This window comes from Loxodonta africana, chromosome 4 (genome assembly GCF_030014295.1).
Source record: "Loxodonta africana isolate mLoxAfr1 chromosome 4, mLoxAfr1.hap2, whole genome shotgun sequence".
Classification (NCBI taxonomy): Eukaryota; Metazoa; Chordata; class Mammalia; order Proboscidea; family Elephantidae; genus Loxodonta; species Loxodonta africana.
Genome location: NC_087345.1, coordinates 103588651 through 103597657, shown reverse-complemented (window position 1 = coordinate 103597657; position 9007 = coordinate 103588651). Strand labels below are relative to the sequence as shown.

The window sequence follows — 9007 nt, the reverse complement described above, 5'->3', positions numbered from 1 at the left end:
TCCAAAAATATAATAATCCCAGTCTTGGCTTTCACAACTCAACATATTCAGCAAAATTGCTTCTCTGCCCAAATAATTTTCAAACGCAAATGCCCATTCTATCAAATAAATACAACGCTGATAATTTCATCTGGTAATAGCAAGATTATACATTATCTAATTGTCCTGTCGTCATCCCTTGTCTTCATGATTAGAGACAGATATAATAAATCTTAAAAAGGGAGACCAAGTAAAGACTTGAAACAATTTTTGTTAAAGAAATAGATCTTTGCAAGTTATTAATATGACTACAACTAACATTTATTGAAGCTTACTAGGTGCCAGACACTGTTCTGAATGCTTTATAAATATGACAATTAATTCTCATAATAATCCTGAGGTTGGTACTATTATTGTCTTCATTTAACAGATGAAGAAACCAAGATGAAAACGGAGTTTTACAAACAAGAGCTCACCAAAGAAATTATCCCTGCCTTTTTGAGATGACTAGGAATGAATCTGTAGTTAGTCACTAGAAATTAACTAAAAGAGGAAAAAGAATTAGAGATAAAGAGATGGAGAGGACAGAAGAAAGAGGGAGAAGAGAAAAAACTAAAAAAGAGTCTAACATCTTCCAAACACTTCTAAATGCAAGGCATTTACAACATTCTTTGTATACTCCTAATGACTCTATAAGATAGGTAAAAATTCTATTTTACAGATAGGAAAAAGATGGCTGTCCTATGATTTTGAACTAAAATCTTTGTAACTCTAAAGTCCATTCTCTTTCCAATAAGCCAAAAGAAAATAAAATGGAGGTGGGGAGGGCAAGGAAGAAGGAATTAATAGTGAATGTGAGGCTACAATAAGAGAGGGAAGAGATGGGCTAATTCTTTGAAGCTCTTTGATGGGTACTGTCGGGATGAGCAGGGCATTGTTACCACAGACCCATGAGGCTTTTATTCTAGATTACAGGCCTGTCAGGAGAATAGAACTAAAGAGCCAAGATGGTTATTTGATTTCAAGAATCAATGTCCTTAGAACCCTTCACACATATCTTCTTCTTCCTTATACCATCCACTTGTCAGCGAAGCTGCAATGAGAAAAGTAATGGCTGGCTCACCAAGATGTGCCTGTTCCATACTGAGCAACTGCAGACAGTCTACCAGTGGCTTGGCCTAGCCCAACACAGTCTATGGGCTGCTTTATTAAAATTGTGACCTGACACCAAGTGTCACTGTGCATATATTGTATGGTCAGAGCAGAAGTCAACTGAAACATTTTTATATTAATGCAGAGGTAGGGTCAGTTTGGGTGTGGCCAAAACTTTTCATTTCAAAATAATAATCAAGAGAACCATAGGGGAGGATTCAAAACTCCTAAATTTCTTGATAAACTAATACATCCTCTTTGGCCAAAATGCCATAAGGTAAGTTGAGAATCTTTTTCATCAACTGACATTAAGAAACAAGTATAAATTTATTTTTATTTATCAGCATTAATATATTTTATACATTTTGGCCAGATTCATTCAGCTCCTTAATGGATCTTTGTATTTTGGGGTGTGTGTGTGTGTGTTATGTCAATACCATACCAAAATCAGCTTCTTAATCTCAGGTGATTATGGTCTTAAAACATGCTGGGCCTGCAGGCCAGCAGGGCTAAGGGAGAAAGCTAAATAACTGGCCTGGCCAGAGGTCTGGATGACATAGCAGTGAACCAAAGTCCAGAGGTGACCCAGGCTTGATCAGTGCCAGGACATTTATGCAAATGCATTCAATCAGGTGGCAACTTCCAGTTCAGAGCAGCCCACAATAAACTGGAGGAGACCACAGTCAGAATAAAAAGCAACAAGTTTCCACCTTCACAGGAAAGGGACTTTCAATGAGTTTACGTTAGTCAAGTGGGTTTGAATTCAAGATACAGGGAAAGGGACGTAAATCAGGAAATCAAGGCAGAAGCCAAGTCTGGAGAAATAAAATAGGAGGTTAAAGGAAAGCCTATAACCCTAAAAGCACAGGCCTAATCAATAAAAAGTTTGGGGCAGCAAAACAAATTTCAGACTACGTGGGCTGGTGTACATGAGAACACTTAGGGCACTTTTTTTTTCCAGCTTACTTTTCATTGTTGTTGTTGAGAATATACACAGCAGAACATATACCAATGCAACAATTTCTACACGTACGATTCAGTGACATCGATCACATTCTTCAAGTTGTGCAACCATTCTCACCCCCCTTTTTCAAATTATTCCTCCCCATTAACATCAACTCACTGTGGAGCACTTTTTTAAAAATGTTAACAGCCAGTCTTGCTCAAGACCACTTGACTCAAATTCCCCATCTGGAAACCCCAGACATACTGTTATTTTTTAAAATCTCCCCTGTGAATCTCCTGTGCACACAGAGTTGAGAATCACTGAACAAAGAAATGGTCATATTGCTAGAGAAAAATAGTGATAACATTTACCGAGCATTACTAAGTGCCAGTTGTATGATAAGGGTTTTGTATACATTATCTCATTTTCCCACTACAAATATATGAGATAAGGATTATTTTTACTTATTGAGCCCCTACAGACTTGGAAAATAAAACTTTATTGAGCTTCAATAGACACTGAATATAAAAAATATTTTCATTCATAATAATCTAATGAAGGGGATGAAAATCTAAAACATGCTTGGGGATACTCTGCACCAGTGTTAACATATTTGTCCTGATTCGTCCTCATTCACTCCAGTACCTGCTTGTGAATAGCAGTATTTGTTGTAATTGTAAAAGTTACATTAAAAAGGAGCAAAGCTAACAGGTCTATTCAGGGATCAAACTCATAATCTTGGCCTTATCAGAATAATATGGAAATCAACTGGACTTAAAGGTCACAAATACCCACAATACCCAATAACACATAATATTCTTTATGCCTATTTTTAAATAGAATGAGGTAGGATCCTAATATTGAAAGATATAAAATGAGTCCACAAAATTGATATCAAAAGGCACCCAGATTCAAAAGCGTAAAATCATCAAAAGTCCTTGAATTTCTCTATGTTGAGAGTTGCATTCAGAGCACACAGAAGATAAATGAAAAATTATGATTATGATGATGCTAGTTAGTGCAAAATTAAGAACCAAGGAGAACAAAAGAAACCTGATACTTAAAGATAAGAACTCAATTCTGCTAGGAAGTTAGCAGGAGAACCAATTATGCTTATGTAACAAAATAGATAAGAATATAATCAAGGACAGGTAGAACTTGTTACTCATCTAAGGGTAAGTGGGCAAACTAAGATTCAAATAATGTAACATTGTATTGCCTAAATTGAGACTTGGAAATGTCACAGATGTCACATTTAGTTTAAGAAACCTTAAATGCCAAGGTCAAATAACCAGGAATGAAATGTGTAATCTCCTGTTTAACCAGCAGTTGCCAACTTCCATTTTAGGGCAGGACAGATGCAATCTAGGTGATCAATAGGCTACTCAAACAAAAGTGCTTTATGTTGAATAAGTTGAACGAACATAAGAAAAATAAACACCTTAGAAATGTACATTAGAATCACTTGGGACACTTTTTTTAAAGAATACAGCATGGTTATGATCCTGTGTTTGGTTTACCATCAGTGGCTTAGACCAATGTGTTAGGCAAATGCCTGTATTGTTCTAATAGATTACATCCTGATATAAAAACCAGTTGCGATCGAAAGATTCTCGACTATTTGTCAGAGTAGAACTGTGCTCCGTAGGGTTTTCAATGGCTGATTTTTCGGAAGCAGACTGCCAGGCCTTTTTTCTGAGGTGCCTCTGGGTGGACTCAAACTGGCAACTTTTTGGTTAGCAGCCAACGGTGTTAACCATTTGTACCACCCAGGGACTCCACATCCTGATATACAGATAGCTGAAGAGTTAAAACTAAATATCATATTTTTTCTGAAAACCATCTGAACCATAAAACTTATTCATATATTCTGGAGACCAATACTGCCCCCTCCCTTCAATTCCAGGAAGTAATCAGATATAAAGTGAATGCTCAATAGTTGAAATGAAAACATCACAAAGAATCATAAGAGACAGCACAAGTCTTAGAAAAATGAAATTAATGTCCCTATTAAACAAAAAAGGTTTCTTAAATTCCTGTTTGATATACCAAGAGGGAGGCAGTTCAAATCCGCCAGGCGCTCCTTGGAAACTCTATGGGGAGCAGTTCTACTCTGTCCTACAAGGTCGCTATGAGTCGGAATCGACTCGACGGCAGTGGGTTTGTTTTTTTTGGCTATACCAGATGTAATATATATTGAAATGAATTACTGAAATAAATCAAGTGATATATAATATTGAGCATGTTAACAAAATGCCCTTCCTTAATATTCAGATATTTAAAAAAAGGCTTAAAAATGCTATACTCTAAAATGGTACAAGTCAGGCTATGAAGTGCATCCACATGCTGATTTCAACAATTAAAAAAATATAGGCACACATATGAAAACAGACAGAAAATAAATATACCAAAATGCTAATACTAATTATGTTAGAGTTGGCATGTTATAATTGTTTTCTTCATCTTTTTCTAATGTGGTTACATTGTTTCAATATTAGAGATATTTAAAATATTTAAATATCTAGATATTAAATATTTAGAGATATTTAAAAATAACTTCCTTATGAAATTAAAAGTTGATTTTGAGGTAATTAGACTAAACATGAAAGATCTTTTATTTCCTGCCTCTAAGTACACTACCACCTATCTGTCAGTTGGTCCTACCGTGGTGGCTTGCATGTTGCTACGATGCTGGGAGCTATTCCACCAGGATTTCAAATGCCTGTCACCCATAGTGGACAGGTTTGAGTGCAAGTAACAAGCACTCAAAAAGCAAAAGAACAGAAACACTTTGAAAGCACTTTGCAAACTCAGTTTATGGGTTACTCACTAGAGATTGACTAATCCAATTGCCGGAGTTTGGACTATAGCCAACATGCCCATTTTTCAACAACATATCAAACTTATCTCTAACATTACTTTTTCACATTTGTGTAAAAACTGTTTTCTGAATCCTTTCACATGATTTCTCTTTTGATTCTTTCCCAAGTCTACTGAAGTAGGAAGAAAACTGAGAGTCAATGAACTTCCCAAGGCCAAATTTATTGGTGCTAAGGGTCAAGACCAGTACAGTCTCTGGCCATTCAGTGCTCTTTCCATTATTTCATATCATCGTCAATTATACGATAAATGAATGCATTTTGATCCAAAAAAAATAACAAAGATTAGAAGAAAACAATGAAGGGAGAGACACCCCTATGCCTCATTAGTACAACATGTGATCAACATTCCACATTATAATAATTAACCACGCCTTGACCCTCCCCAAGGTCTCCTATTTCTGTTTGCCAGAGGAAAAAGTCTATTACCGTAGAATAACTTCAAACTGACTTGGTAAAAAGTAGCTTGTGTTAAATAAAGTGAATGTCTACTCTGTGTAAATTAAAATTCCTCCATCATATTCACAGAACTATGATATTGTCATGCCTAATTGACAAACAAAGCTCCCCAATATCAAGAGCAACATTAAATTCAATCTCAAAAACTAAAATCTTACTCCAAAGTTTAGGCCTCCAAAGAGTGGTGAGGTCCTTGAGCTGTCCTTGACTAAGTTCCCAGGCAGGCCCGTGCTCCCCATGTGATTTGAAGTATCACTGTAATTGGGTAATAACGACAGCTCTGACTGGAGAGCATTAGAAGGTTCCAAAAGTAAATTCGCATAGAGCTTTAGCCTTGTAGGTATACTGATAAATGTAAGCTCGGTTTACGAAAAATGTTTTTGTTATTATAACTAACTGCAGGGATATTTTTATAAAAAATTATAAATTTCTGCAGAAATACTGCACAAAAATTTTATATACCCCCTCTGACAGTGTCACCTGGTGCGGTCCGCACCCCCCATACTCCCTTGACACCACCGTAAAGATATTCTACTGTTGAGATGTCTGCCAACAAAACATGAAGTCCTTGAAATTCTATAGAACTAAATCAGAAGATTTGAGTTGCTAGTTGTATGACCTCTAGCAATTTCCTTTACTTCTCTAGGCCTCCACTGCCTCAACTGCCTCAGAGAAGGGACCTAGACCAGCTAGTCCCTTCAAGATCCCTTTCAACTTTCAAATCTATTTTTTTCAATAACTACAGGACACTAACAATTCTGTTCAATATGTAAATTTTAAATAATTTCAAACAAAGGACAAAGGAACCTCCCATACAATTCTTAAACATTCAGAAAGATCTCATAATAATTGTAGAGTGTCATAAAAATTGTCCCTTTGGCTTGGCTGTCACTTGCTTCAAATAAAGCCTGAGCCACAGGAAAACTATTTTAACACTTTAAGAAGATTAAATAGTTAATCCCCTGGGAAATCAAGTTGGAAGAATTCACAAATCCACTTTCCAGGGAGAAGCAATGAAAATAACAAAAAATTTGTTTTATTTTGAATAAACTTATTCTAATGATATACTATACACACGTACTCTATAGGTCATGCATTTTCATTGACATGTTTTCCTCCTAATCTGAAACTCAGATGACGTCAAGTCATGTCTAATTTTAACAGAAAACAACCATTTATAAGTCTTACAGGTAAGTTGTAACACATCTTGGAAAAAAAAAACCCATAATAATATTCCAAGTCATTCTCTTTTGAAGAAAAATTGATGAGAACTAGAAGATTGAGCACATTATGTTATTAGCTGCCAAGATAATTTTTGCTTTCATGGCTTTACTAAACTGGAATTTCTAGTGCATCATTCATTAGCCCATAATTATGCATCAAAATATTAACCAATTAACATGTAAGAGCTCAAGGGGTAGCAACAATTAGACATGAAACTTGACCTTCCATAAAATTCCAAATAACAAGCAGGTTTACCGCACTTTATATATTTAATAAGCAGCATCTGAAAAAAAAGCATCAACTCATACTTTGTGAATAATTTTATTGACTTTCAATTAATATCATCTGCTACTTCTTTAGTCTCCTCTCTTTCATTTCTATTAGCTCCTGATCCAAACACAAAGACATACAAGTAGGGCACATATGTTATATCAAGCAGGATACAATATAAATAATATCCTGCTAAATGCCTAAGCTTTGGAGTTCAGCTTTTGTGTGAAATATGTTTGGAAGCAGGACACACTTTAAAAAAAAAAAAAAAATGATCGTTCTTATGGGATGTGTGAACTGAAAAAAAACTATTAATGTGATGAAAAAAGTTGGGAATGGGTAAGGGTGATAGTTGAACAACATGTGAACATAAGTTGACATCGCTGAACCGCTGAACTGCACATGTGAAGAATGTTGAAATGGCAAACATTTCGTTACAAATATATCTACCACAATAAAAATACTGTTAACAAAAAAGGGGAGAAATAAAACTCACCTAACTGCAACAACAGCCTTTCATGCCTAGTTTGTGCTGTTGATTACACTTTGTGTTAGTTTCAACATATTTTGTGCATTTAAAAATTCTCGTGTTGCTAGTCCTAAGCCCCATGAAAGCAAGCACCATGTGTGTTATGTTTGTTGCTTATCCCCACCGGTAGAAAAGTGTCTGACGCACAGTAGGCACTTAATAAATATTTGTTGCATGAAAGAAGGAAGGAACAAACAAGTGACCAAACACCACATATCCATCTATTTCCTATAATAAATGTTTCTAAAAGGCCTAGCTTATCTACCAATGTTATTGTTGTTAGCTATCTGAAGTTGGCCTCCGACTCATGGCGGTTCCATGCACAACTGAATGAAATGCTGCCTGGTCCTATGACATTCTAATAATCCATTGCGGATTAGACCATTGTGATCCATCGGGTTTTTATTGGCTGATTTTCAAAAGCGGAACACCAGTTCTTTCTTCTTAGTTTGTCTTAGACTAGAAGCTCCACTAAAACCTGTTCACATCATAGCAACATGCAAACCACTACTGACAGGCAGGTGGTGGCTGCCTATAAGGTGCATTGGCCAGGAATCGAACCTGGGCCTCCTGCATAGAAGGTAAGAGTTCTACCACTGAACCACCAATGAATGTCCCCATCTACCAAATACATTTACTAAAAATTTGGTTCTTTCAAATAATTTATCTCGCATACATACATATTAATGTTTCAGCTTGGAGGACGCTTATCAAATCAAATTAGTCAATGAAATGTTTTGAAAAGATTTGGAAATATGTTTAAGGGCACAAAAGTAGATATCAGAAACCTGAGTTTGGATTCCAGTCCTGGTACTTAGTGACTGAGAAACTTTGAACAGGTCATCTAGTTTCTCTGAAGCTCAATTTTTCCAGCGTAAAATAGGAATACTAATACTTGTCCAGCATACCTCATGGGGTTTTATGTAGATCAAATAAAATATCATACAATTGTGCTACAACCAGAATGGGACAAAAACGAACACAAAAGCCCAAATGTTTCTCCTTCAGTAACATGAGTACCAAAACAAACATTTATTGGGAAAGACAAGTTCGAAATGTTAAAATCGTTCCTTCCTGTCACTACAGAGGCACGATTTGGGCCAAGAGTTTAACTTAAAAAAAAAAAAAAAACGAACAGAGTTGTAACACACTGCACGTGCTAGGTTCTTACAGCCCTTAATACCATTAGGTTGCCACCTAACCATGCGGAAAAAGAAAAATGCAGAGAGGTCACATGGCCCATCAGTGCTGGTGACAAATTAAAAACTGAGCTTCTGATCATCCAACCAGCCCTTATGCCTGCCGGGCAATGCCACTTCTTACAAGAGCCTTAGCAAGCTGAAAACACAGCATACTGAAACATGAATTAGACCACATTACACACTAATCCAAACTTACTGTTAAGGATATACACAGTTCTCAGCCAAAGCTAAACAAAGAAATCCTAATTCACAGCCACAGACAATGATCTGAAAACGCAATGGTCCTTTCTGTATCCACATTTCCATCCAGCTCTTGACATATTTTGCAAGTTAAAGTTTTTGTTGGTAATTCTTGAAAAGGAAAAGC

General features: G+C 36.1%; 1 non-coding gene across 1 annotated transcript; it reads right to left on the bottom strand.

Moving 5' to 3' along the window:
- Nucleotides 1–7978: 7978 nt before the first annotated feature.
- TRNAR-UCU (transfer RNA arginine (anticodon UCU)) lies at nucleotides 7979–8049 on the bottom strand. The gene has a single exon. It is a non-coding gene; the product is annotated as a tRNA-Arg (tRNA).
- Nucleotides 8050–9007: the final 958 nt, after the last annotated feature.